This window comes from Anomaloglossus baeobatrachus, chromosome 3, assembly GCF_048569485.1.
Source record: "Anomaloglossus baeobatrachus isolate aAnoBae1 chromosome 3, aAnoBae1.hap1, whole genome shotgun sequence".
Taxonomy (NCBI): Eukaryota; Metazoa; Chordata; class Amphibia; order Anura; family Aromobatidae; genus Anomaloglossus; species Anomaloglossus baeobatrachus.
In genome coordinates this window covers 663,798,903-663,825,935 of record NC_134355.1, presented here as the reverse complement: position 1 = coordinate 663,825,935, position 27,033 = coordinate 663,798,903, and the positions used below count along the sequence as shown (strand labels likewise).

The following is a 27,033-nucleotide window of genomic DNA, read 5'->3' as shown; positions in this document are numbered from 1 at the left end:
CTACGACATCGCAGCCCGATGCTGCGATGCCGAGTGCGATAGTGCCCGCCCCCGTCGCAGCAGCGATATGTGGTGATAGCTGGCGTAGCGAAAGTTATCGCTACGCCAGCTTCACACACACACTCACCTGCCCTGCGACGTCCCTGTGGCCGGCGACCCGCCTCCTTGTTAAGGGGGCGGGTCGTGCGGCGTCACTGCGACGTCACACGGCAGGCAGCCAATCAGAGCGGAGGGGCGGAGATGAGCAGGATGTAAACATCCTGCCCACCTCCTTCCTTCCGCATATCCTACGGAAGCCGCAGTGAGGCCGGTAGGAGACGTTCCTCGCTCCTGCGACTTCACACACAGCGATGTGTGATGCCGCAGGAGCGAGGAACAACATCGGACCATCGCGTCAGCGTAATCATGGATTACGCCGACGCTGCACCGATGATACGATTACGACGCTTTTGCGCTCGTTAATCGTATCATCCAGCCTTTACACACTGCGATGTCGCATGCGATGCCGGAAGTGCGTCATTTTCAATTTGACCCCACCGACATCGCACCTGCGATGTCGCAGTGTGCAAAGTGCCCCTTAGAGTCTCCCTTCAACCTTAAAAACTATGATACTATGATACCTGTCTGGTGTGTTTTTTGGTTTTTATTATCCTGCTTGATCCCTAATGCTCTCACAAAGCTCTGAGGCCTTCACAGAACATCTGTAGTTATAATGAGAAGACATTACACACAAGTGGAATTCATTTACTAATTAGTGACTTCTGGAGGCAATATAAATTTACATCACAATTTGCAGATTTACAAAATATTTTAAAACATTTAGAAAACCATACATCATTTCTTTTACTCATCACAAATACTTGTGTGACGCCCCTGGACTATCAGGTCATCACAGGGTACTGCACAAGCTGCTCTTATGTGCAGTATTCCACTTCCCTCTTGGTTCTGGGTCTCTAGCTAATGGTGTTGCCTTCAACAGAAAATCAAATCCTAGATGCACCCTGCACCACACTCACCAGACACAACAGTGGACGGCTTCAGTGGAATAGAGTTGCCCACCTGGGGGGGTCAGGGAGGGGAGGTGAGGAGTGTAGTCAGTCTGTGAGTGGAGAGAGAGTTGAGAAGTAGCCCTCGAGCTGTGAAGAGCTCAGAGGAGGTCAGGAGCGGCGGCTCCTGGACGAACTGTCTAGGTTGCAGATGGTGGTCTGGGCCTAGAGGAGTTGGACCCCCAGTCGCAGGGGATTGTGGCAATGTGCCTGGATCTGTTGAGGAGGACAGCAAGCAGCTTTGCACTGTCACCGGTCAGGGACCAAAGGCATGACGGCGTACACAGACCCTAGGTCGGGGAGTAGCTTCAGCCAACCCAACAATTCACCTGAGGAGAACGGAGCCTTTATGATCTGTTCCAACCCGCTCCAGAATCGGGGCATTAGCGCAACGAGGTGGATAGGACTTTCCAATCCAAAACGGTCCAGAAAATCCCAAGCGTGAGCCCTGAGAGCAAGCTCCCACTCTTAGCCATAGTGGGGAGCTGGGCTTGGCTAGTTCCATACTACTGGGCCACCCAGCTGAAGTCAAACTTAGTGCCAGGAGGCAGGTCACAGATCACCAGGCAACACTATTGGGGACTGGACCCGGACGCGCTCCCCTCAGCGGGAGCGGTACCCAGAGAATTGGTTTACCCGGTTGTCAGCGTCTGCTTATGAACAGAGTGAGTACGGGGGAGACCTCTGCACCCCACCGAGTCCGCGGCATCCCCCTACCTGTGGAGGGTTGCGGCGCCTTGCTGCCCCACTTCATCGCCCTGGGTACTCCCAACGGCAGCTGTGGTACTTCCCAAATTGCCATGCACCACGGGTGGCGTCACGAACTATATAACAACTGCGCTGTACATATACCCCTTACATTTGAGTAGCCGCACGACCCCCGGGTCCGGAGACCTTCGAGCCACAGCGAACCCGGATCCGAGCAGCTCGACTGCTTCCACGGGGGCGGCACACTTGCTTCTTGGTGTTGGTATATCACATAAAATTACAATAAAACACATTTAAATTTTTGGTATAATGTAAAAAAAATGTGGAACAGTTCATGTGGTATGATTACTTCTTAAAGTCCCTTGTAATAGGAATTCACTTTACAAGGTGGACAAACCTCTTTAATCTATTTAACTCAGCCTTGAATTTTTTTATTGGCGGCGCGGTGTAGAAAGTGACAGTTCAGCGGGAATCTGGTTGAGTCCACAGGAGGGAGGAGTGAAGGGTGGAGGATTGTGTGAGGAGAATGTTGGCTGCAAGGCAAATTGTGTAATACAAATTAACAGGTAAAAGGTGAGCCAATATTCTGTTCCAGATGAAAGGTGACAGGAGATATCTGTAATTGCATTGGGTAGAGGAAAGGTGAAGATTTTATAATATGTATACTTGAAAAGCAAATAGAGGCTTCCCCTTGTCATAGTAATGACCAGTTACCCTACTATTGCTACACTTAAAGGAACACTCCACCGATAGACTATTATATTTAGTGCAGAGCCACAGGGCAGAGCTTAAATATTACTTTTTGCTCTCTTTAAACCTTTAATTCAATGACTAACTTATGTACTAATTTGTTTTTTTTTATTTTTTTTTATTCATTAATAGCACTCTGTTGTTAAGGCGGCGTTACACGCTACGATTTATCTGACAATCTCGTTAGCGATGTGACACGCCCAGATCGTTGTTATGATTTGCCGAGATCGCTCATAGGTCGTTTATTAGTGGTCACACGTAACGATCGCACAAGCGACGAAAACTCGTTCAGCGATATATTGTTTGACCAAGGCGGTCGTGTGGATGTTGTTCGTCGTTGGCAGGGCGTCAAACGTACCAATATGTCTGATGCGTTCCAAACAACGAACAATATTTTGAAAGTGAACCACGTGTCAACGATCAACGATTTTCAACCTATTTGTGATCGTTCAGAGTCGCTCGTAGGTGTCACACGCAACAACGTTGCTAACGATGCCGGATGTGCATCACGGAATCCGTGACCCCGATGACATATCGTCAGATAAATCGTAGCGTATAACTACTACTTTCACACATCTGAATTTTGCCGACAGGCACAATCCGGAGGAAAAACTGCTGCGACGGATCCAGCGAAAAAAAAAAATCCATCGCATCAGTTTTTTCCATGCGTTCCTTCCGTTTTTTGATGGATCCGTTGTGATACTGAGCATGCTCAGTGTAACAAACCGGATCCGTCGCTGGATTCCGACATATGCTGGATGACTACGCTTCCGGCGCCCATAGGCTTCCATTATACACCATACCGGACGCCGCCGGATCCGTCGTCGTCCGATTTTTTGCTGTTGTCAAAAAGGGGTCCATGCTGTGTCATTTCTGGCAGCCGGATGAAGAAATTTTGCTGGATCCAGCAGACGGCGCATGCAACCCAAGGCCATCCGGCACAATCCGGTGCTAATACAAGTCTATGGGGAAAAAAACAGATCCGAAACCGGATCCATTTTATTCGCAATTTGCCGGATTGTGCCTGATGGTGAAAAACTGATATGTGAAAGCAGCCTTACATTCAGAAAACACCAAAAATATGAATAATGATGATATATACCTTCTGTAAGTATGAAAAAGCAACAGAGCATATAAATAAATAACAGAGTACTTAGAAACATTATTTTTGATCATAAAATAGTTAAGCTATCCCATCACGAGAAGGTGTACCCAAATTGGGATGGTACGTACACTCTCTAATGTTAAAATGTAACCATGTGTCACAACAGAAGCAACATCACATGCATCATCGTAACCGCTGTAGTCAATCACTGACGCCACAAACCTCGTACCTAATATGCAGGCATCACATGAAACCAGTGATTGGCTGCTGGGTCATTTAATTGTAAGTCGCATCATTATTGGTGTAAACCAGTGGCGTAACTAGAATTCAATGACCCTGGTGCAAAATTTGGACCGGGACCCCCCCTCGGGGTACAGGATGATTACGCTGACACTTGGCTCTTTCCCTCAGTACCCCGCTTTCCCATGTTTCGATATCTCTTTTTCCCTCAGTACCCAGCTTTCCATGTACTGATATCCATCTTGTCCTCAGTACCCAGCTTTCCATGTACTGATATCCATCTTGTCCTCAGCACCCAGGTTTCCAATGCTCTGCTATACAACTTTCCCTCAGCACCAAGCTTTCCCTTGATATCAGAGCATGGGAAAGCTGGGTGCTGAAGGAAAAATGTATAGCAAAACATGGGAAAGTTGAGTGCTAAGAGACAGATGTATAGCAAAGTATGGGTGGGTGATGCAGCCCCCAACATCAGAGCTGAGAACAAGATGGATATCAGAATATATGAAATCTGGGTCCTGAGGAATATTTGAGCATGGCAAAGCTGGGTGCTGAAGGAAAGAGCCTTTTTCTCTCAGCACTCAGCTTTCCCATCTCATGCTTGTATTTTTGTCCCCTATCCTGGTATATTGCCCTATCCATTTTTTTTAAGCTGTACACTTTATTTGTGCTATAAATAACATAAATGTATTCATGTTCCATGTAAAAATTGTAGTTTTTTTTTAATGGTACACCCGTTTTGGTATTATTAAGAGGGTTTTTTTGGCCCTTTTAGTATTAATTCTGCATTTTTAGTATCTGAATTTTAACAATGCCACACGTGTAGACATTCACACAAATGCAGACAGCTTTTTATATACTGTATATGTGAGCCTTTTGTATACACTGTATATACAAAGAAATATGAAAGTTGGATGTCTGACAGCAAACCATGAAGCTGAGGAGATGCGGCGACCATCACAGGACAGCGGTGAGGCATATCATCAGTTACAGGGCAGTGGGGGAAGGTGCAAGAGAGTGCAGCTCTGGGGAAGGGGGCAGGAGAGTGCAGCTGTGGAGGAGGGGGGCAGGACAGTGCAGTTCTGGGGGAGGTAGGTGTGATGCCCTGGACCCCAGGGGTCACAGGTCACTACACAACACCATTCACCCCCCCTTCCCAGGACAGGTCCCACCAGTCACACATGAAACCCTTGTTGCCACCCTCCAGGGTTGATGTCCACACCAGGTGGGGTGGAGCAAGGCGGTTAGCCACACCCACCGAGGAGTTCACAGGCTGGAGGTGGGAAAAATACAGTAGTCAGTCCAGTTGTGGGCAGGAGGGAGTGAGGAGTGAAAATTGTTGGTGTCTGGGTTGGAGCCCAGGCACTTCCAGCAAGGTCGGCAGATGGTGGTGGCCGTCTGCAGTAGTTGGCGAAGGTCAGCGGAACCGTAGGACCGGGGTCGGGCGGTGGCCCGCTGGTACCGAACCGGGGAGCCTATTGGAGCCAAGCACAAGGCAGGGTACTCAAACCCCGACTAGGCTTAAAGCCAACCTCTAGTCAAATTTTCTGATTGCGGTCTGGACCTCAGGGGTTCATTCCCACCCAAGTCCCGATTGAAGGCAAAAGCCCAACCGTTCCGGATAAGTGCCACCGTCAAGGGCCAGAGATCAAAAGGGCCAGCGTCTGCGGGCAAACGGGCTCCTCCGGCACGTATACGTCAGGGAGCGGACTCCCGGTGCCCAGGCATTGGAGTCAAGACACAAAACACAGGTGCAGGGAAACGACAGCCACCATCAACCCATCCAGGGAGAACACTGCAGCCGGCTGCGGGCCCCGTCCATCCAGCCATTTGGTTTACCAGAGACTCTGTCCATCTGTGTCTGAGTGAGTACACCAGTGCCATCCGGCACCACGCCGAGATGCATCGCAACCCTGCACCTCATCCTACGGGAATCCAACCTCCTACCGGGCCCCGGGACCAACCGCCCCTACCCACAGAGGGCTCAACACCTAGCTGCTCCCCACCATCGCTCCCGGGAACCCCGTCACCAGCAGCGATGGTGCCCACCATCACCACAACCCGTGGGTGGCATCACGAACTCTATACAAATCCCCAAATTCCTCCCCTTTTCACTCGTGGGCGAGGAGCACTGTTCGAGCCCCGAGTCCGGGCCCACTCGAGCCACCGAGGAGAAGGCACCAGATCCGAGCGCGATCTGCCCGAGCAGCCCCTGCGACGGGGAAGCTGGCCCCCGCCTCCCACATTGGCAGGAGAGTTCAGCTGTGAGAGGTAAATAGGACAGAAGAGGGAAGTGGGGGAAGGGGTGAAAGAGAGTGCAGCTGAGAGGGCAAATAGGTGGATATAAGAGGGTAGTGGGGTTAGATTCATCATTCAGGGAGCTCCAGTACTCACTTCAGGTCACATTGTGTCCTCTGGAGCCTCCCCCTCCTACTACTGCCGACTACAGAGCAATGGCAGTGCAAGGGAGAGGGATACAATCTCCTCAGAAGTCTCTTGTGTCACCCAGGAATAGGAGGTACTCAGATCCGGGCCAAGGGGTCGCTTCAGAAGGTATCACAGTGGCGTGACCCGGTCTGTGATCCCAGGCTCCACAGCAAAAAGGGGATTATATACAGGGGAGATTTGGTAGTCTATGTTCCGTGACGCCACCTGTGGTGTGCAGTGAGGTAATGGAGCACCGCCGCTGCCGGTCACAGGATCCCGGGGATGGTAATGGGCAGTAAGTTGGTGATTTTCCCTCCACGCGTAGGGTGTTGATGGATTGGGGAGTAACGGGTGCAGTCCACGGCTTGGACCGGGTGGTGCAGGAGTACTCACAGTATAAGGCAATAACTGACACGAGTCCAAGAATTAACCAAGTTGCTGGTAACTGGTGCCCACGGCTGCTCTGAGGACGGGTCCCACACCTGTGTGTAATTCGGGTGTTTTTCTCCTGCCTGGTGTCTGTGTCTGTGTCTGCTCCGTATACAGGAAGCGGCTGGCCTATTCCTGAGGCCCTCACTGCCACTTCTCCTAGCCCCACGCAGGGGCTGCTTCCAGACCTCTCTCCTCTTGCAGACTGACTGAAACAACACTCTGCTCTCCCCAAACGCCTCTCTCCCCCTAGCGGTTTTCGGAGGAGGGGGGGAGTGGGGCCTGATTGGCTGGTGCGTATTGGTGTGGGAAACTCCCCAAGGGAGAGTAAGCTCTGCACCATAAAGATGTATGCAGACCTCTGTGTCACCCTGGTTTTGCCAGGGCGGCACACTCTCATATTTCTGCAGCACTCCCTGCACAGGCCTGAGACTAAACAGCAGCTCTGTGGTAGTGGGCGGGGATTACTGCTGGTGGGCAGGGCTTACACACGTGAAGGTCCAGAGCAGTGCAGAGGATTTATTGCTGCAGAGGAGGCAATTCTCAGCATTTCTCCCTCTTCTGATGGATGAAATATGCAGCATATGTGCTGTATGATGGAGGAGAGACTGTCCAGGGCCCAGTGGGGGATCCATCGCCAGCAGATGCACAAAGCCAGCGGCTGGGTGATCACTGTGCCCATAAGGTTACCCACCTCTCAGCACGGGCTTCAGTGGAAAGAGGTGGACGGGATTATGGGCATGGAGAGAAGAGAATTTACAATTGCTTAAGTAGCCGGGACATGTGTGAGCTCCAGAGCCGGCTGCTGCCTCCGGTGACGCGGCAATCTGCAGGGACCAGACGGTCAGTGCTGCAATATATTTCAGCTGGATCTGCATACTTGGACGTACATCCATCTGATGCAAGTGCTGACTTCCTTGGGCCCCCTGAACCCTGGGCCTGGTGGCAGTGGCGACCCCTACGACCGCGATTGTTCTGCCCTGGTGTGGACCACTGGAGGATTAGTGTAGTTCTGGGGATTCGATGGGTAGAATAGGTTCATTATTAGGGATGATCAAATTCTTCGATTATTCGGCTTCGCGAATATTTTCTGAAAATCTCGCCACTATTCGACTGTTCGATACGCAATGTAAGTCTATGGGAAGCCCGAATAGTTCCAAATAGTTGTTATTCGGGTTTCCTATACACTTAAATTGCGCATTGAATATTCGCGAATAGTCAAATAGCGGCGAGGTATCCGGAAAATATTCGCAAAGTCGAATAATCGAACTATTCGATCATCCCTATTCATTATCCCTTTTGTATTAGTTTTTTTCAACTTTGTGGCCGGTTTCACACAACTGTTAAGCATAGACTGTGCTCATATAAGAAAGAACAGCCCGATTGCCAGGTCCTCTATGCTTAGCTGACTATTTCTTATAAGTCTATGAATTGGCTCAGGCTGGCAGACTTCAAGTAGAGCTGCATATTCCAACATGAGTTAGTCCCTACTTAATGGATGTATGCACCAACTTGCGGCCACATCCAGATGTCCATTTATTTCACATACACCATGTGCAGAATTATTAAGCAAGTTGTATTTTAGAGGATTTTTTTTATTATTGATCAACAATTATGTTCTCAATCAACCCAAAAGACTCACAAATATCAAAGCTTAATATTTTTGGAAGTTGGAGTGTTTTTTTTTTTAGATTTGGCTATTTTAGGAGGATATCTGTTTGTGCAGGTAACTATTACTGTGCAGAATTATTAGGCAACTTAATAAAAACCAAATCTATTCCCATCTCACTTATGTATTTTCACCAGGTAAACCAATATAACTGCACAAAATGTAGAAATAAAAATTTCGGACATGCAAAAAAACCCCCACAAAAAATTAGTGACCAATATAGCCACCTTTCTTTCTGATGACACTCAGCAGCCGACCATCTATAGATTCTGTCATTACTTGATCTGTTTACGATCTACATTGCATGCAGCAGCCACCACAGCCTCCAGACACTGTTCCGAGAGGTGTACTGTTTTCCCTCCCTGTAGATCTCACATTTTATGAGGGACCACAGGTTCTCTATGGGGTTCAAATCAGGTGAACAAGGGCGCTATGTCATTATTTTTTCATCTTTTAGACCTTTACTGGCCAGCCACGCTGTGGAGTAGTTGAATGCATGTGATGGAGCATTGTCCTGCATGAAAATCATGTTTTTCTTGAATGATACTGACTTCTTCCTGTACCACTGCTTGAAAAAGTTGTCTTCCAGAAACTGGCAGTAGGTCTGGGAGTTGAGCTTCACTCTATCTTCAACCCGAAAAGGTCCCACAAGTTCATCTTTGATGATACCAGCCCATACCAATACCCCACATCCACCTTGCTGGCGTCTGAGTCAGAGTGGAGCTCTCTGCCCTCTCTCTGACCCATCCATCTGGCCCATCAAGAGTCACTCTCATTTCTTCAGTCCATAAAACCTTTGAAAAATCAGTCTTAAGATATTTCTTGGCCCAGTCTTGACGTTTTATCTTATGTTTCTTGTTCAAAGGTGGTCGTTTATCAGCCTTCCTTACTTTGACCATGTCGCTGAGTATGGCCCACCATGTGCTTTTTGATAATCCAGTAATGTTGCAGCTCTGAAATATGACCAAACTGGTGGCAAATGGCATCTTGGCAGCTTCATGCTTGATTTTCCTCAATGCAGGGGCAGTTATTTTGCACCTTTTTTGCCCAACATGCTTCTTGCGACCCTGTTGGCTATTTTCCATGAAATGCATGATTGTTCGGTGAGCACGCTTGAAAAGTTGGCAATTTCAAGACTGCTGCATTTCTTTGCAGGACATCTCATAATTTTGGACTTTTCAGAGCCTGTCAAATCTCTCTTCTGACCCATTTTGTCAAAGTAAAGGAAGTTGCTTAATAATTAAGCACACCTTATATACGGTGTTGATGCCATTACACCGCACCCCTCCTCATTACAGAGATGCAAATCACCTGATTTACTTAATTGGTAGTTGACTCTCAAGACTATACAGCTTGAAGTAGGAAAACATCTATAAAAAGTATCATGTGATCAAAATACTCATTTGCCTAATAATTCTGCACACAGTGTAGATGAAAAATTGGCCAGTGTAAAGGGTGCTTTACACGCTGCGACATCGCTAGCGATGGCTAGAGATGTTGCGAGTGATAGCACCCGCCCCGTCTTTCGTGCGACATTTGGTGATCGCTGCCGTAGCGAACAATATCGCTACTGCAGCGTCACATGCACATACCTGGTCAGCGATGTCGCTGTGACCACCAAACAATCCCTTCTTCAAGGGGGAGGTGCGTTCGGTGTCAATAGCAGTGTCCGCCCAATAGCAGAGGAGGGGTGGAGATGAGCGGCCGGAACATGCTGTCCACCTCCTTCCTTCCTCATTGCCGGTGGACGCAGGTAAGGAGATGTTCGTCGTTCCTGCGGTGTCACAGATAGCGATGTGTGATACCGCAGGAACGATGAACAACCAGCGGCAAGCCCCACGAACGATATTATGAAAAGGAGCGACGTGTCAACAATCAACTATTTTTGACGTTTTTGCAATCGTTGATTCCTAGCTGTCACACGCTGCGATGTCGCTAACGATGCTGGATGTGCGTCACAAACACTGTGACCCCGACGATATATCATTAGCGATGTCGCAGCGTGTAAAGCACCCTTTAGTCTTAGGTCCATGTGTCAATTTTTCCTATCAGTCTGTCATAGTCCTGACCTGTGGTTCGGTTTCTGCATTGCGGTTTTCTGTTCTATCCTTCTGTGGTTCTGGTGTCTGTCTGTCCACCATAGGAAACTCCCCACTAGCATTTCCGGTACCCTTTCGGTGTCAGAAGGGCTGTCTGCTGGTCACTCTCTTGTTGGAGGGAAGGTTCGGCGTACCTGCTTTGTATTTTGCGTAATTGCTGGGCTTCTTTAGGGATCGGCGTCGGCCGGAATGACACCAGTCGTATTTTCTGGTTTGCTACTGTAGTGCCTGGCTCCTAGTTAGTTTGGTAGATTGATCTTGGTGCTCGACCGTGGACTGACCCCTTACTTTCCTCTGCCTGTTCCCCTTGACTCAATGTTACCACCTGGCTCCTGACCTCCTGTTCCTTCCTGACTATGGCCTTGTTTGCCTCCTTGTGTCTTTTACGTGCTCTCCTAGTTACCTGACCCTATGGCCTGGATACCAACTCTGTTCTTGTCTGCTCCCTGTGTATAGTTGCGTCCTCTTAGTACTGACCTTGGCTTGTTTGACTTCCCCGCTGCTCTTGCAGCACACACGTGCTCACAGCACCACCTAGTTACAACTCTATCCAATACACTAGTGTCTAGCATCACATCCCTGCCTGGGAGCGTCATGACACAGTGTTTCTATTGCAATTTTAAGAATGGTCACATCAAGGGTGCATATTGACTGCAGACTTGTGAATCGTCACATCGCATACACTGGGCACGGTGAGGATTTTCCTGTGTTAGAGTCCAGAACAGCAGTCATATGGCCACAAAAACACGATATCTAAATGTTTTGAGTGGGGCTGGAAACAGTATAGTTGTGTTTTTTCGGGGGGTTATTCATATTGCATACTAGTGGTCATGTGACCACCATTCCCTGCTTTGTTACCAGAAAATCCTCACAGTGCACATTGTGTGCGATGTGAGGAATCACAAGTCTGCAGTCACCTAGCGTTACATAGAGGGACTGCAGACTTGTCAATTTAGATCAGTCAACCTATTTGAGGCTATGTTCCTCGTCACACGCAGTAATATCGCTAGTGATATCGCTAGCGAGAGTACCCGCACCCGTCGGTTGTGCATCATGGGCAAATCGCTGCCCGTGGCGCACAATATTGTTCAGAGCCGTCACATGGACTTACCTGCCTAGCGACGTAGCTGTGTCCGGCGAACCGCCTCCTTTCTAAGGGGGCGGTTTGTGCGGCGTCACTAAGTGGCCTCCCAATAGAAACGGAGGGGCGGAGATGAGCAGCCGTAACATCCTGCCCACCTCCTTCCTTCCTCATTACCGGTGGCCGCAGGTAAGCTGTAGTTCATCATTCCCGAGGTGTCACACATAGCGATGTGTGCTGCCACGGGAACGACGAACAACCTGCGTACTCAACAATCAATGATTTTTTGAAAATGAACAACATGTCAACGATGGACGATTTGGTGAGTATTTTCCAATTGTTAACAGTCACTCGTTGGTGTCACACGCAACGACGTTGCTAACGATGCCGGATGTGCATCACGGAATCCGTGACCCCGGCAATTTATCGTTAGATACGTCATTGCGTGTAACGGGGCCTTAAGATGATCTTTTGGAGAGTTTTTGATGTTGCAGAACTTCTGCACTTATTATGTAAATTAGGTTGCTTTCTTTCTTTCATTGGATATTTGTGTGGTCTTTGTGTGATCTTTTTCACATGTTTTAATCTAATTTTTGACCACGGTATCTTTTGGAGATGTCATGTTTTAAACAAAGCTGCTGCATTTGTAATGCTTTTGTCACAACTCTGCTAAAATGCACTGCTATGTGTCTTGTGTACTTGCTGACAAGTTGTCTTTCAACACTAGGGAACAAGATGGTTTTCGGAGGTGTCTTCACAGATGCTCCTCATTCCTGGCGATTGCTCTTTTTCTTTACCGGACTTGCTCTGCTTGTGCTTCACCAGTCATATTTCCTGTTTGCTCAGTTTGCTCTTTGCTCCTGTCTGGTTTAGTGTTCTGATCTCGGCTTCTGACCTCGGACCTCTTCCTGACCATGTCTCTGTCTGCTCCCTGAACCCTATACGTTATTTCCTGGAAATTATCCCGGCTTGTCTGACTACCCTTCTATTCATACTGCTCGTAGTGTCTAGAATCACCGCTGCTTTGTTTTTGATACTTCTTGCTATTTGGTTTTGACAAAAGTTTATTGATACACTTATATATGTATTTACAATTTTTATCTGCAGTTTTTCATAAGTAATGCAACTCTGTGGGGAGAACCTCAGCGCACCCGCAAAAGAAATTGACATGTTGCGGATTTGAAACCCGTACCGCAGGTCAGCTTGTGGGGAGTAAAAAAGAAGCACAGTGGGTAGGAGATTTCTATGAATCCCATCCAGTTTGTAGAATCTGTAAGACTCACTGAAAACTCATTGTGGGCATATAGACTAAGGGGATACTTTACACGCTGGGATATCGCTACTCTACGATATCGTCGGGGTCAAATCAAAAGTGACGCACATCCGGCGCCGGTAACGACGTCGCAACGTGTAAAGCCTAGATGCGCCGATAAACGATCGCAAAAGCATCGTAAATCGGTGATCTGTGTAGCGTCGGTCATTTTCATAATGTTGCACCAATAGGAGATACGATGTTGTTCCTCGTTCCTGCGGCAGAACACATCGCTGTGTGTGAAGCTGCAGGAGCGAGGAACATCTCCTTACCTGCCTCCACCGTCTATACGGAAGGAAGGAGGTGGGCGGGATGTTTACGTCCCGCTCATCTCCGCCCTTCCGCTTCTATTGGCCGCCTGTCGTGTGACGTCGCTGTGATGCCGCACGACCTGTCCCCTTAGGAAGGAGGCGGGTCGCCGGCCAGAGCGACGTCGCAGGGCAGGTAAGTGCGTGTGAAGCTGCCATAGCGATAATGTTCCCTACGGCAGCTATCACAAGATATTGAATGTGCGATGGGGGCGGGGACTATCGCGCTCGGCATCGCAGCATCAGTTAGCGATGTCGCAGCGTGCAAAGTACTCCTTAGGTGTTAAAGGGAAAAATACTTTAAGATATAAATCAAGTATCTATTTTTTGAATATTAATTAAAAATATTATGAATTGCAAATGAAAGATTTTGCTTTGGTTGGTGTAAAAGAGATAAGGTGAAATCTATTTTCAAATAGACAGGTAAAAGTGGAGCCAAGATTATCTTCTAGATGAAAGTTGACATGATAAGACATTAGTTAATAACTGCCTTGGGTAGAGGAAAGGTGAAGCAATCATATTGTTTATTGAAAGCAGATAATGGTTTCCACTAGTCATAATAATGTCTGCAAAGAGCAAGATGTTCTTATATTTAAAGGAATAGTCCAGTGATAGAATTCTATTCAGTGGAGACTATTGGACCAATGGATATAGAGCTCTAAGGGCTTCAGACTTTTCCCGCATGGAGCGCTGGTTATGTCGATCTTATTGTTGTTCTCATGGTGGTAGTTCTATTAGATATTTCCTTATTTGTCAGTTGAAAGCCCGCTTTACACGCTGCAATGTATCTTACGATGTGTCGGCGGGGTCACGTCGTAAGTGACGCACATCCGGCATCGTAAGGTACATTGTAGTGTGTGACAGGTACGTGCGATTGCGATTGAACGAAAATCCGTTCATCGCATGCACGTCGTCCATTCCTCATGAATTGAACATGAGGTTGTTCAATGTTCCCGAGGCAGCACACATCGCAGTGTGTGACACCCCGGGAACGATGAACAGATCTTACCTTCATCCCGCGGCTCCAGCCGACTATGCGGAAGGAAGGAGGTGGGCGGGATGTTTACGTCCCACTCATCACCGCCCCTCCGCTTCTATTGGCCGGCTGCCGCGTGACGTCGATGTGACGCCGAACGTCCCTCCCACTCCAGGAAGTGGACATTCGCCGCCCATATCGAGGTCGTATGAACGGGTAAGTCTGTGTGACGGGGGTTAATCGTTTGTGCGGCACTTTCAACAAATTGAATGTGCCGCACATACGATGGGGGCGTTGCAAATCGCATACGATATCGTATGCGAAATTGCAATGTGTAAAGCTGGCTTAAGATGCACAGAAGGCCAGGCATGAGTGTCATGACTGTAGCTTGGCTCTGACGGGGTTAAGTCAGGTGGAGAGAGTCTGTTCGGTTGTGCCTCGTTCCGGGACTCATGTTGCTTTATTATGGTGTGGATTCTTCTGGGATGCCACCAGTAATAGCTCCTGCTCTGCAGCATGTGCAACTGGTTCTTGTGAGTTAGCCCTGACCAGCTTACCTCTCCCTGACCTCTGTTTCCCTTGTATTGCTTGTCTGCTCTGTCTCCCAGATCCTGGTTCCGTCTCAGTCCCCTCCCCCTCCTTTGTACTTACTTGCTCTCTTGGCCTCTGACCTCAGTAACGTTTCCTGACCACGACTCTGCTTCTCCTTTTGGCTTTTGATGTGACCTCTTGGCTTCTGATCTTCATGCTTCCACCTGTTTTCAGCTTGCTCACTCCCCTATTCAGACATGACTTCCTGGTTAAGACTTAAGGCCCTGTCACCATCACGCACAGAGATCAATCTTTGGCAGATCTGTGGTTGCAGTGAAATCATGGACATATTGTTCCATTTGTACACAGCCACAAACCTGGCACTGATTGTCCACAATTTCACTGCAATCACAGATCTGCCGCAGATTTATCTCTGTGTGTGACAGGGCCTTTAGGCTTGCTGACTTCTCTTTCACTGGTGTGTGAGCCCCTTAGTGGGCTTTTGTCTAACTGCTTTTTTGAGTTCAATCTACATTCTGCTTCTGCACCCCCTGGTGGAAGCCTGACAATGAAATTGGTAATTAGCGTAAAAGAAAACATTCCATTACTCTACCTAGTGTTTTAGGAGCCTCAATTAAGCCATTTTTCTCTTAGCCAATAGTCTCATTATTTAGATGGGGATTGTAGACCCAATGGACTCGTCACCACAGGGGTTCTCACATGCACGCCCAGGTGAGGGGCTAGACCTTAGAAAAATACCTCCACCAATGCACAGTTATCCCAGGGGGATACTTAAGACATTGACAAGGGGATGATGGGGGGTTGTTGCCACCTGGAGCTGGATACACATGCTATGGTCGTGGTATCCGTCATTGGGAAGAGTATAGGCTATGACAACCGAGACTGTACCGGGAGATACAAAAGTTGTGTGAAAAACTAAAAGTTAGGAGACAGTGCGTATCATCTAGTAAGGGGGCAGTGGAACTACCTGACCCAGTTTGGGATCTCGTGAACTGGAGGAATCTCTTTTTGGCCATCTACCAAGAGTTGCTGTAAGACCTTGGATGGAAAAAATTAAAATTATTCTTGCTTTGCTTATCTGCTTAGGTGATTAAGTGATTAATACAACTCACAACCTCAGATGGAGCTTAACTAATATTTAAAATATTATTATTAATATTTTTTATTGCACCATTTATTCCTTGGTGCTTTCTATCGGAAAAGGGGTATACATAATACGGACCAGTACAATAGCCATAAACAATACAAGGCACAGACAGGTACAGGAGTAAAGAGGACTTAAATGCTAATGTCATGCTTTATGCACTAAGCATAACATATTGTAGCAGTTTTTCCTGGAAATTTTGTTTATAAAAAAAAATCATATAATTTTATAGCACAATAAGAACCATACAAAATATCAAACGTAATGCGCAATATAATACTAGAAAGCCCGCAATGGAAAATGGTGAAGGGGAAAAAAGTTTTAGCTGTCCAGAATGTAGCAAAAAAAACGAGAACTTTGCAGAGCATATAAAGGGTTAAAGTACATAAAATCAAGGTGAAATATTTCTGTAATCATTGGAACGATTCCTTTCCAATTCCCTGGAATTTATTGTTGTGGGGTAAAGTAAGTTTTTCCAGGTTTTCAGTGTCTACTTGTGTTGTAATCGTGCAGTTTAATTATTCTCCAAGAGTTTAAAAGCAGCGGATTCACCGTGTGACGAGAGAAGATTGGAGACTGCAGCGGGGAACAGTATCTGCTGGACGCTCCACGCGGCACAAAGTAAGACACAAAGGGCTCGTTTATCAATAATGAAGCATTTAGATTCCATTCTATTGTTTTTTTTTAATCGTAATCTCTGAGCAAAAAATATATCAAAATCTTATTCAAATTGTCTCTCCATGAAAGGAGACAAACTCTAGCGCAGCGCCACCTATTGGAAGTAGCGATCCTAAAAGTCAGATGTGGATTTTTAACAATCTATGTGCTTTTTGTTAAATTTGCCATTAGGATTAAAGAATTTAACAAAAGTCATTTTTGGTCACTCCTTGAGAAGAATCATATTGTATAAAACTGTGGGGATCTTTTAAAAACGTATAAATCAGAATTGTAAATATCTTTGTGGCCAAACAAGTAAATCCTTATTTTGGAGAAATGTTTATCAAACCGGTCCAAAGTTCTTCCTTTATTATTTTTAAAGCCTTTTTTTTGATGATTACAGCACTTGACTGAAGTGACCAATCTTTAGACAAATTAGGAAGGTTGGACAAGACAACTGAACCCAATGATTGACTGCAGTGGTCATGCGCTGTTTAAAGGGAACCTGTCACCATAGTTGATGACAATAAGCTGCGGTGGGCTCTTATATACAGCAATCCAGAATACTGTATGTAAGAGCCCAGTCCGCTTTTTACAATGTAAAAAACACTTTTATTATTCTCACAAGAAGGGTGGTCCAGTCCGATGGGTGTTTATGCTCTCCGGTCCAGCTCCTCCTCTCTGCGACAATCGACGACCACCATCTTCTGTGCCCCATGTGCATAACGCATCCTACATCATGCACACAGGCCAGCATTGAGGTCCTGCGCAGGCGCATTTTGATCTGCCCTGCTCAGGGCAGATCAAAGTATTGTAGTGCGCATGCGCGAGCGGTCTTGAACCTCTTCACGACACATGACCAACTGGCTACGTCATGGATCGTGTATAGGTAATCACCGCTGGCTTCTGTGGTGAGCTGGTGGTGAGTCCTGATTTGAACAGCTGACATGAGCGGCTTTCAGGTGTGGGTGGATCCACGATCCACTTGCGCTTGATAACACCTTAGATTGCGCTGTCAAAATGTGACAGCGCTATTTAAATACCCGCCGCAGTAATCGTGCACTCACCTGCTGCCATTAAAAGTTACATAATGTGATCACGTGGAACCGATGGTTGCCATGGTAACAGATGTTCATGTGATGATCCCTGTAGCTATCATGGCTCACTTCTTACTGCCGGGAGGGAGCCATATGCTACTTTACTCTTACAGCGCTGGCTGTAAGAGTGATGTGAAGCCCCGCATGTGCAGTGTCGGTGCATTACCTTCAGGGACTCCACTCAGCTGGATCTGTCTGGTCACAGGTAGGAAACCTTCTTTGTAGTTTGTCGTGACGCCACTCTCAGATTTGCGGTCAGTGGGGACCGCCACTGCAGGTTAAGGGATGCCTGGGGCTGATGGTGGGTGCAGCCAGTTGTAGTAGCCTCCTGAGAGTGAGGCAAGCCCCAGGGCCCTGTGTAGATGTGTAGAACTACAAGGCGCAGAATGACTCAACACAGGCAGGATGTCTTTCAGGGTTTTTACTCACAGTTGATGGCAGGGTGAGTGACCCGGGCGTAGCTGGGATGAACCAAGTGGGAACCAGGTGTCCTTCAGGCTGACTTGTGAGGGTGACTACTAACTCGCCTTCCTTAGCCCTTGATGGTTTGGAGTGACCCCGACTTTGAGTCCCTATGGGGGTCACCCAGGGAAGTTGCTGAAGCCTCACTCCCCTTCGTTTGCCGTGTGCTTGTTGCCTGGGCCAGATCACTCCAGCTTCTTGCCTCCTGTGAGCTATGGGCCCTAACTGTGGCTACGTGGCTGCGGCTTTTGTGGTGTTGTGGCGTGGGCTTTGAGAGCCCCACACCGGCAGGTTTAGCAAAAGAAAGCTGGATCTATCTCCGCTTCGGGATCTGCCGCCCGTTTGGGCCTGGTACTCCCTAGCAGTCTCCTTACTTCCCACTCTGTGCTCTCTCTCTAGCTGGAGATGGGTTTCGGGTAGCCCTCCTAGTTGACCGTTCTCCCCCGTCGGTAGCCACTGCGCGGACGCTGTCAGGCTCCAGCAGCCCAGGGGAAGGGGTCAGCTCTTCTCGGAGCTCCCTGGACTCTGCTCTGAACTGGCTCACTGCTCCTCCTCTCCTGTTCTTGCCTACGCCACCTAGCAACCAGATTCTCTTACCACACCCCTTGAGAGGAGATGGAGGCTTTTGGCCCCCTCCACTATTCCAGTGAAGGTGAAGGCTTTTCCCCCTCCTGGGATCCCCAGGGGTCCTCTCATGGGTACATGTGTGAGACCTGATCACTATGCGCCTGTGTTCCACACCCCGGTCAGCCTTCTGGATTACCTGTATTGTACTGTCCCCAGCATGGGTGCAGTACTCAGTGGTGCCTGACCAGGTCAGGGGCGCCACATTCCCCCTTAGTTATCACCAGCACGTCCTCGGGCTGCAAGACAACATTTTAAAATGCATAAAACATTAAAACATGTAAAACATTTTTAAAAGCACCAGGTACCATGCATCACCACCCTCCACCCACAAGTCCGTTAACCCACCCAAACCCTTTCACGTTGGCCGCGACTTCAGCCACTTCTGGCAGGATGTAGAGGCGGCTTACATGGGCTGGTGGTTTCAGGGTATACCTGGCCTGGTGGATCCGCGCCTTCAGCCTCTTCTGGCAGGATGCAGAGGCGGCCTCCACAGTTGGTGCTGACCAGGTACCCTCTTTGTGGTGGAGAGCCAGGCCCCATAAACAGGCATGCTCTCTGGTCGCAGGTGAGCCAAGGCCCTATATACGGACGGGCTCCTCCTGGTTGCAGACGAGCCAAGCCCCTAAACAGGCTGACTCTGGTGGCGGTGGTGCCCTCTGGTGTAACTATTTACACTGCGAGAGTTTGTGGCTATAGCCAGTTCATAGCCTTAAGGTTTATTTCTCACAATAGTTTTTGTGGGCACATTCTTGAACTTTAAAACGTTGCAAAACAAACTTTCCAACTGGTCAAAACTTTAACTTGCTGTATGCTTTACTTTAACTTATGCAGACTCCTCTTCACCAGGGCTTGGGCCTGTAGGGCTGCGGCACCTGTTGGTTTCTTGACCTTTTTCCTCATCTGTAGTGGTCTCATCATTAGGTCTTTGGTCTTTTCTTTCTTTGTTACTGTCTTTCCTTTCTTCTCTGGGACATGGCACTACATCTAGGGCATACCACCCTCTTTCTCCTTGGTGCATGGTGAACTGCACTGTGTCTCCCATCTTTAAGTTTCTGCCAGGGTGTCCTCTGGGCAGATTAGCTCTGACGTCTCTCCGATTGACAAAAATACCTTCTTTTATACCAGGTGCTACGATGAACCCATATCCTGACTTGAGGCTGAAGTCCTCCACTACTCCTCTGCAAAGGGGTCCTCTGGCCTGGGCTTTGGCTCTTCTCAGGAACCTTTTCTCCTGTAGGTCTCTGGCCGTGACTTCTCTCTGCTCTGGGGATGGCGGTGCAGGGGAAAACTGGGTTCTGCTGCGGCGCTGTGTCTTGCGGGCTGGATTCTGCGAAGTGCAGCTTACAAGCTCCCAGGTGAGGCTTTGGGGCAGGTCTTCTTCGTCAGCAGGAGGTGTCAGGTCTTCCTCGTCCCAGCGGGAATATGGCAGCATCTCCGGCTCTGGGACTAGCACTGCTGCTGGCTCCGGGGGCAACTCCTCAACTTCTTGCCCTCCTCTCCCCCTTAGTTCTTCGCTGCACTCTGGTCGTGGCAGCGCTGGGGATGAGTGTTCCTCAGCTGGCCCAGGCGGTGGACTCTTCAGCGTGGTTGCTGCAGGGGTTGCCTTAGGGGTGTTCGGAGGGAGCATGTATCGGTCCACCATCTCCTGTGGGAACTTGGCCTCCAGGTCAGCCTTCAGCTGCCAGTATGCGGAGTCTTCACCTATCAGGGATTTCCTAGTAGGGACTTCCTTAGGCTGGGGAGCGGTGTCTGCTCTGGCCTTGCAGGCCGGGGAAAATGGTGATGCAATCTCTTGGCGGGCCGCGCCCTGTATGGCGGCGGCCTGGTCTTGGCGGGCCGCGCCCTGTATGGCGGCGGCCTGGTCTTGGCGGGCCGCGCCTGGCATGGCGGCGGCCTGGTCTGTGCGGGCCGAGCCTGGCGTGGCGGCGGCCTGGATCTGCGTCGCTGTTGCGGCCAGTTCTTGGCGGGCCGGACTGGGCGTTGCTGCAGGGACCGGGTCTTGGCGGGCCGAGCAGGGCATCGCTGCGGCGGCCGGGGCTTGGCGGGCCGAGCAGGGCATCGCTGCGGCGGCCGGGGCTTGGCGGGCCGAGCAGGGCATCGCTGCGGCGGCCTGGGCTTGGCGGGCCGCACCTGGCATGGCTGCGGCCTGGCTCAGCGTCGCCGCGCCGGGCGCCTCTTCTGGGACCGCGGTCGTAGCAGCAGGGGTTGGAGCACTTGCGCTGGCCGGGGCAACTCTGGACTCACCCATCAGTGGCACCATCGGGATCTGAGTCGTCGCCGCTCGATCTGGCAGGCGTCGCGCGGCTCCCTCCTCGTAGGTCCGAACCGCCGCAGCCATCTCCAGAAGCTCCGTGCGTCCCTCACTGAGCTGTCGCATAATCCTGGCCTCCAGCTGATCGCAGAAGATAGCAAGCTCCCGGCACCACCAGGCAGCAGAGCCTGGTTTCTGGGTATCCACGTCCGGACTCCATCTCTTCTCTCTGCAGCAGCAGGCTTGTGGCTCCCTTTCCTTTCCGCCGTCTCTGGACGCCTCCGCTCTCTTCACAAGCGAGGTCAGAACTCTGCAGGGGATCTCTGGGTAGCCACACCTCTTCGTGGGCGGTAACTTCTCCCAGCGCGGGCTGCTGTTGTTTTTCAGCGCGCTTTTCATGGTGGCAATATGGCGGCGCTTCCAGTTTTCCAAGCGGACCGCCCAGGCACATGGTCACCTGTCTGAACAGGTCTAGTCCTTATCCTGTTCGTGACGCCAGATGTGAAGCCCCGCATGTGCAGTGTCGGTGCATTACCTTCAGGGACTCCACTCAGCTGGATCTGTCTGGTCACAGGTAGGAAACCTTCTTTGTAGTTTGTCGTGACGCCACTCTCAGATTTGCGGTCAGTGGGGACCGCCACTGCAGGTTAAGGGATGCCTGGGGCTGATGGTGGGTGCAGCCAGTTGTAGTAGCCTCCTGAGAGTGAGGCAAGCCCCAGGGCCCTGTGTAGATGTGTAGAACTACAAGGCGCAGAATGACTCAACACAGGCAGGATGTCTTTCAGGGTTTTTACTCACAGTTGATGGCAGGGTGAGTGACCCGGGCGTAGCTGGGATGAACCAAGTGGGAACCAGGTGTCCTTCAGGCTGACTTGTGAGGGTGACTACTAACTCGCCTTCCTTAGCCCTTGATGGTTTGGAGTGACCCCGACTTTGAGTCCCTATGGGGGTCACCCAGGGAAGTTGCTGAAGCCTCACTCCCCTTCGTTTGCCGTGTGCTTGTTGCCTGGGCCAGATCACTCCAGCTTCTTGCCTCCTGTGAGCTATGGGCCCTAACTGTGGCTACGTGGCTGCGGCTTTTGTGGTGTTGTGGCGTGGGCTTTGAGAGCCCCACACCGGCAGGTTTAGCAAAAGAAAGCTGGATCTATCTCCGCTTCGGGATCTGCCGCCCGTTTGGGCCTGGTACTCCCTAGCAGTCTCCTTACTTCCCACTCTGTGCTCTCTCTCTAGCTGGAGATGGGTTTCGGGTAGCCCTCCTAGTTGACCGTTCTCCCCCGTCGGTAGCCACTGCGCGGACACTGTCAGGCTCCAGCAGCCCAGGGGAAGGGGTCAGCTCTTCTCGGAGCTCCCTGGACTCTGCTCTGAACTGGCTCACTGCTCCTCCTCTCCTGTTCTTGCCTACGCCACCTAGCAACCAGATTCTCTTACCACACCCCTTGAGAGGAGATGGAGGCTTTTGGCCCCCTCCACTATTCCAGTGAAGGTGAAGGCTTTTCCCCCTCCTGGGATCCCCAGGGGTCCTCTCATGGGTACATGTGTGAGACCTGATCACTATGCGCCTGTGTTCCACACCCCGGTCAGCCTTCTGGATTACCTGTATTGTACTGTCCCCAGCATGGGTGCAGTACTCAGTGGTGCCTGACCAGGTCAGGGGTGCCACAGTAAGGTAGCATTTCAGCAGATCACAGCTGTGCAGCTGTGATCTACAGACATGCACAAGCAATCAGACTGCCGATCCTTATAGCCCCCAAGGGGACTAGTAAAGAAAAAAGTTAAAAAAGTTTTAAAAAATTAAAAAAAAAACTAAAAATTTAAATCATCCCCCATTTGCCCCATTCAAAATAAAGGGTTAAAAAAATAAAAAATATAGACATATTTGGTATCGTCACATTTAGAAATACCCGATGTATCAAAATATAAAGTAAATTAATCTGATCGGTGAACAGCGGAGCAGAAAAAAAAATCCAAACCCCAAAATTAAGTTTTTTGTTCGCCGCAAATTTTGCTTAAAATGCAATAACAGGTGATCAAAATGTAGCATCTGCGCAAGCATAGTTCTGTTAAACATGTCAGCCTGAGACGCAAAAAAATAAGCTGTAAGTCAGCCCCAGATCGCAAAAAGTGAGAAAGCTAGGTGTTTCAGAAAATGGCACAAAAAGTACGCCACTTTTTTTGATCAAACTTCTGAGGTTTTTTTTAACCCTTTAAATAAAAGTAAACTTATACATGTTTAGTGTCTACAAACTCGTACCGACCTGAGGCATTGCACAGACACATTAGTTTTACCATATAGGGAACACAGTGAATAAAATATCCCAAAAACAATTGTGCAATCACACTTTATTTGCAATGTTTCTGCACTTGGAATTTTTTTGCCGTTTTCCAGTATACTATATGGTAAAACTCATGGTTTTTTTTAAAAGTACAACTCGCCCCACAAAAAATAAGCCCTTATATGGAAATATTGATAGAAAAATAAGAAAAGTCACGGTTCTCAGAAGAAAGGTAGCAAAAAAAAGACAAAAAACGGAAAATCACACGGAGATGAAGGTGTTAACCTTTTTTTGCACATTACAGTACTTTGAACTGCCTGAGCAGGGCAGATCACAGTGCACCTGTCGAAGACTACAATGCTGGCCTGTGTGGATGACGTAGGACATGTCATCCATACTGGTCTGAGTAGAAGGAGGATGGAGATCACTGCAGAGAGGAATTGCCAGGTTGGAGAGTGGCGACACCCATCAGACTGGACCACCCCTTTGGTGAGTAGTATAAAAGTGTTTTTTATGTTATATACAGCATTCCAGAATGCTGTATATAAGAGCATACTGGTGGTGGCCACAGCTTGTAGTCACCAAATCTGGTGACGGGTACATTTACACAATTTGCTGACTACCAGCACTAAAAGACTGTTAATGAGAAATTAATTAGCCATCGGCAGTCATTTAAAATACTGTGCTAAACGATGTGCACTGAGCAATCAGTAATTGATTGCAGGGCCGCCACTAGAAATTTCAGGGCCCTATACTGGACAAATTTTAGGCCTCCATAAGACTCTCCCCAGGCTTCACCCCAGCTCCCCCTCCACCCCTCAAACCTTCCACACTCACCGCCATTCTTGGAGTATGTGTGTGTTTGTGTGTGTGTGTGTGTATACTACTGGGATAGTAACTGTCTCTTTTTCTCTCTCCCAGTCTAATTCTGTTTGTATCTGTCTCTGTCTGTCTGTGTGTCTGTATCTCTTTCCATGTCTGTCTCTTTCTCTCTCTTTCCCCCTCTGTCTCTTTCCCCATCTGTCTCTTTCCCAGTCTGTCTCTTTCTCTGTCTGTCTCGTTCCAGATCTGTCTCGTTCCAGGGCTGTCTCGTTCCAGGGCAGTCTTGTTCCAGGGCAATGTTGTTCTAGGGCAGTCTCTTTACCCGTCTGTCTCTTTCCCCGTCTGTCTCTTTCCACATCTGTCTTTTTCCACATCTGTCTCTTTCCCCGTCTGTCTCTTTCTCTTTCCCTCACATTTTTCTTGTCTCTGTCTCTTTCCCTGTTTTTGTCTCTTTCTCTGTCTCTTTCTCTGTTTGTCTGTGTCTGTCTCTTTCTGTCTCTTTCACTTTCTGTCTTTCTCTGTCGGCCTTTGTCTTTTTGACTGTCTGTCTCTCTCTGTCTCTCTGTCTCTTTCCCTGTCTGCCTCTTACTCTGTCTGTGTCTGTCTGTTTCTCTTTCTGTCTCTCTCTCCGTCTCTTTCCCTGTCTGTCTCTTTTTGCCTCTGTCTCTTTGACTGTCTGTCTGTCTCTCTCTGTCTCTTTGTCTCTTTCCCTGTCTGCCTCTTATCTGTCTGTGACTATGTCTGTCTGTCTCTCTCTGTTTCTCTACCGACATCTTATTACCTCACACATAAGCTTATTATACTATGAATGTCTTTCGTTTCTATAGCAACCACTCACAGCTGCTATGAATAGCCTATAGCTTGTAGCTCCATTGACTTTAATGGAGGTAGGTTTGTTGGAGAGTAACTGTAAAGCGCGGGGTTAAATTTTCCTGTCAAAACGTAGTCTATGACGTCCCCTGAGTCACATGGAGTGTCTGTGCAACATTTTGTGATTGTAAATGCGACGGTGTGGATTCTTTTACCGGACATACACACACATACATACATACATACATACATACATACATACATACATACATACATACACTCAGCTTTATATATATATTAGATTGACTGACCTTTTCAAACAAGCCTACAACCTGCTGTAATACTCAGTCCACTATAGCATGGCACGACCATCTCTACCCTCACCTACTGTATCCTCACCTATCCCTTGTAGACTTTGAGCCCTTGCGGGCAGGGTCCTCTCTCCTCCTGTACCAATCCATGCCTTGTTTTGTTTGATTATTGTAGTTCTCCCTACTATTTATACCCCTTTTCATATGTAAAGTGCCATGGAATAAATGGCCTCTATAATAATAAATAATAATAATACTACACACATTAATGGCCAAAAGTGTTAGTGCCCTTGAAGTTGTTCCAAAAAATGAAGTATTTCCCTCAGAAAATTAATAATTCCCTCTACACCGCCCCTCTCCATAATATACCCTCTACAACGTCAATCTCCATAAAACACCCTCTACCCCGCCCCTTTCCATAATATCTCTCCCACACTTCCCCATGTATAATCTCCCACCACACACACTCTACCTCACTGTATAATATACACACAATGTCCCTGTGCATAATATCCCCCTCACACACTGCTCCTCTGTATATTATCCACCCACACACTGCTCCTCTGTATAATATCCCCCCATACTCTGATCCTTTGTATATTATCCCCACACACTGCTCCTCTGTATAATATCCCCACACACTGCCCCTCTGTATAATATCACTCAAGTATACTGCCCCATTGTATACTATCCCCCTTCACAAGCTGCCCCTCTTTATTTATATATTCTCACACACACTGCCCCTCTGTATATTATCCTCCCACACTGTCCCCTTCATGGAATACATATCCCCATCCTAGTATATTTGACCCGATCCTGGGCCCTCCCTGGTATGTATGTCTTCATCCTGGGCCCTTCCTGGTATGTATATCCCATCCTGACTTATTAGTCCTCCTGGTATATATGTCCCCATTCTGGGACCCTCCTCTGCACATTCTGGTATATATGTCCACATCCTGGGTTTTTCACCCTTCTTAGTATATGTGTCCTCCTTCTTGTATATATATCCCCTTCCAGGTTCCCTACTGGTGTATAATATATATATATCACTGCCCTGGGCACATTCTGGTATAATGTCCTCATCCGGGTTTTTGTCCCCTTCCTGGTATATATGTTCCCTTTCTGGGCCCCTCCTGGTGTTTATATATCACCCTCCTGGTATCTATGTCCCCAACCTGGTTTTTATCCCCTACCCTGCGTATTCGTCCTCTTCTTGTATATATGTGGCCTTCCAGGACCCCTCCTTGTGTATATATATCACCCTCCTGGGCACATTTTGGTATAATGTCCCCATCTTGATTTTCGTTCCCTTCCTGGTATATATGACCTCTTTCTTGTATATATGTCCCTTTCCAGGGCCCCTTCTGCTGTATACATATACCCCAGGTACATTCTGGTATATTGTCCCCATCCTGTTTTTTGTCCCCTTCCTGCTATATATGTCCTCTTTCTTGTATATATCCCTTTCCAGGGCCTCACCATGCATGATTGTCTGCTGCAAAAAGAAAAAAAAACAAACATGTCACTCCCCCTACCCTGCTCCCACGTCACGTGGGTCCTCTCTGAGTAGTGATGCATTTCAGCTGGATGGGCCCCCCCAGAACCCTGGGGATCTTCAGATTAAGGAACACCTACCTTTCCCCGCCGGATGCCATGTCCTTGCCACCTCCGCGTTGCCCACAGCACTGAAATGAGGTCGCAGTGATGACCTCATCACGATCGGCTGCGGGATGACATGCCGCCTCTCTGCTCTGCTTTACTCGCCTTTCTTCCGGCCACACGGCTAATTTGCATGCGATGCCTTATGCAATTTAGCTGTGAGTGCAGTGGCTGAAGCGACACCGCCGGGCCCCTCTGCTGCAGCTGTGACTGGGGCCTGG

General features: G+C 48.6%; 1 protein-coding gene across 1 annotated transcript in view; it reads left to right on the top strand.

The window, feature by feature from the left end:
* The first annotated feature begins 16,421 nt into the window (after positions 1–16,421).
* The window catches only part of LOC142297018 (cytochrome P450 2C14-like), a 61,468-nt gene continuing 50,856 nt past the window's right edge, over positions 16,422–27,033 (top strand). Inside the window, exon 1 of the mRNA XM_075341228.1 lies at positions 16,422–16,464. The gene's annotated coding sequence lies outside the window, so the exon portion shown is untranslated. The remainder of the gene's footprint in view (positions 16,465–27,033) is intronic.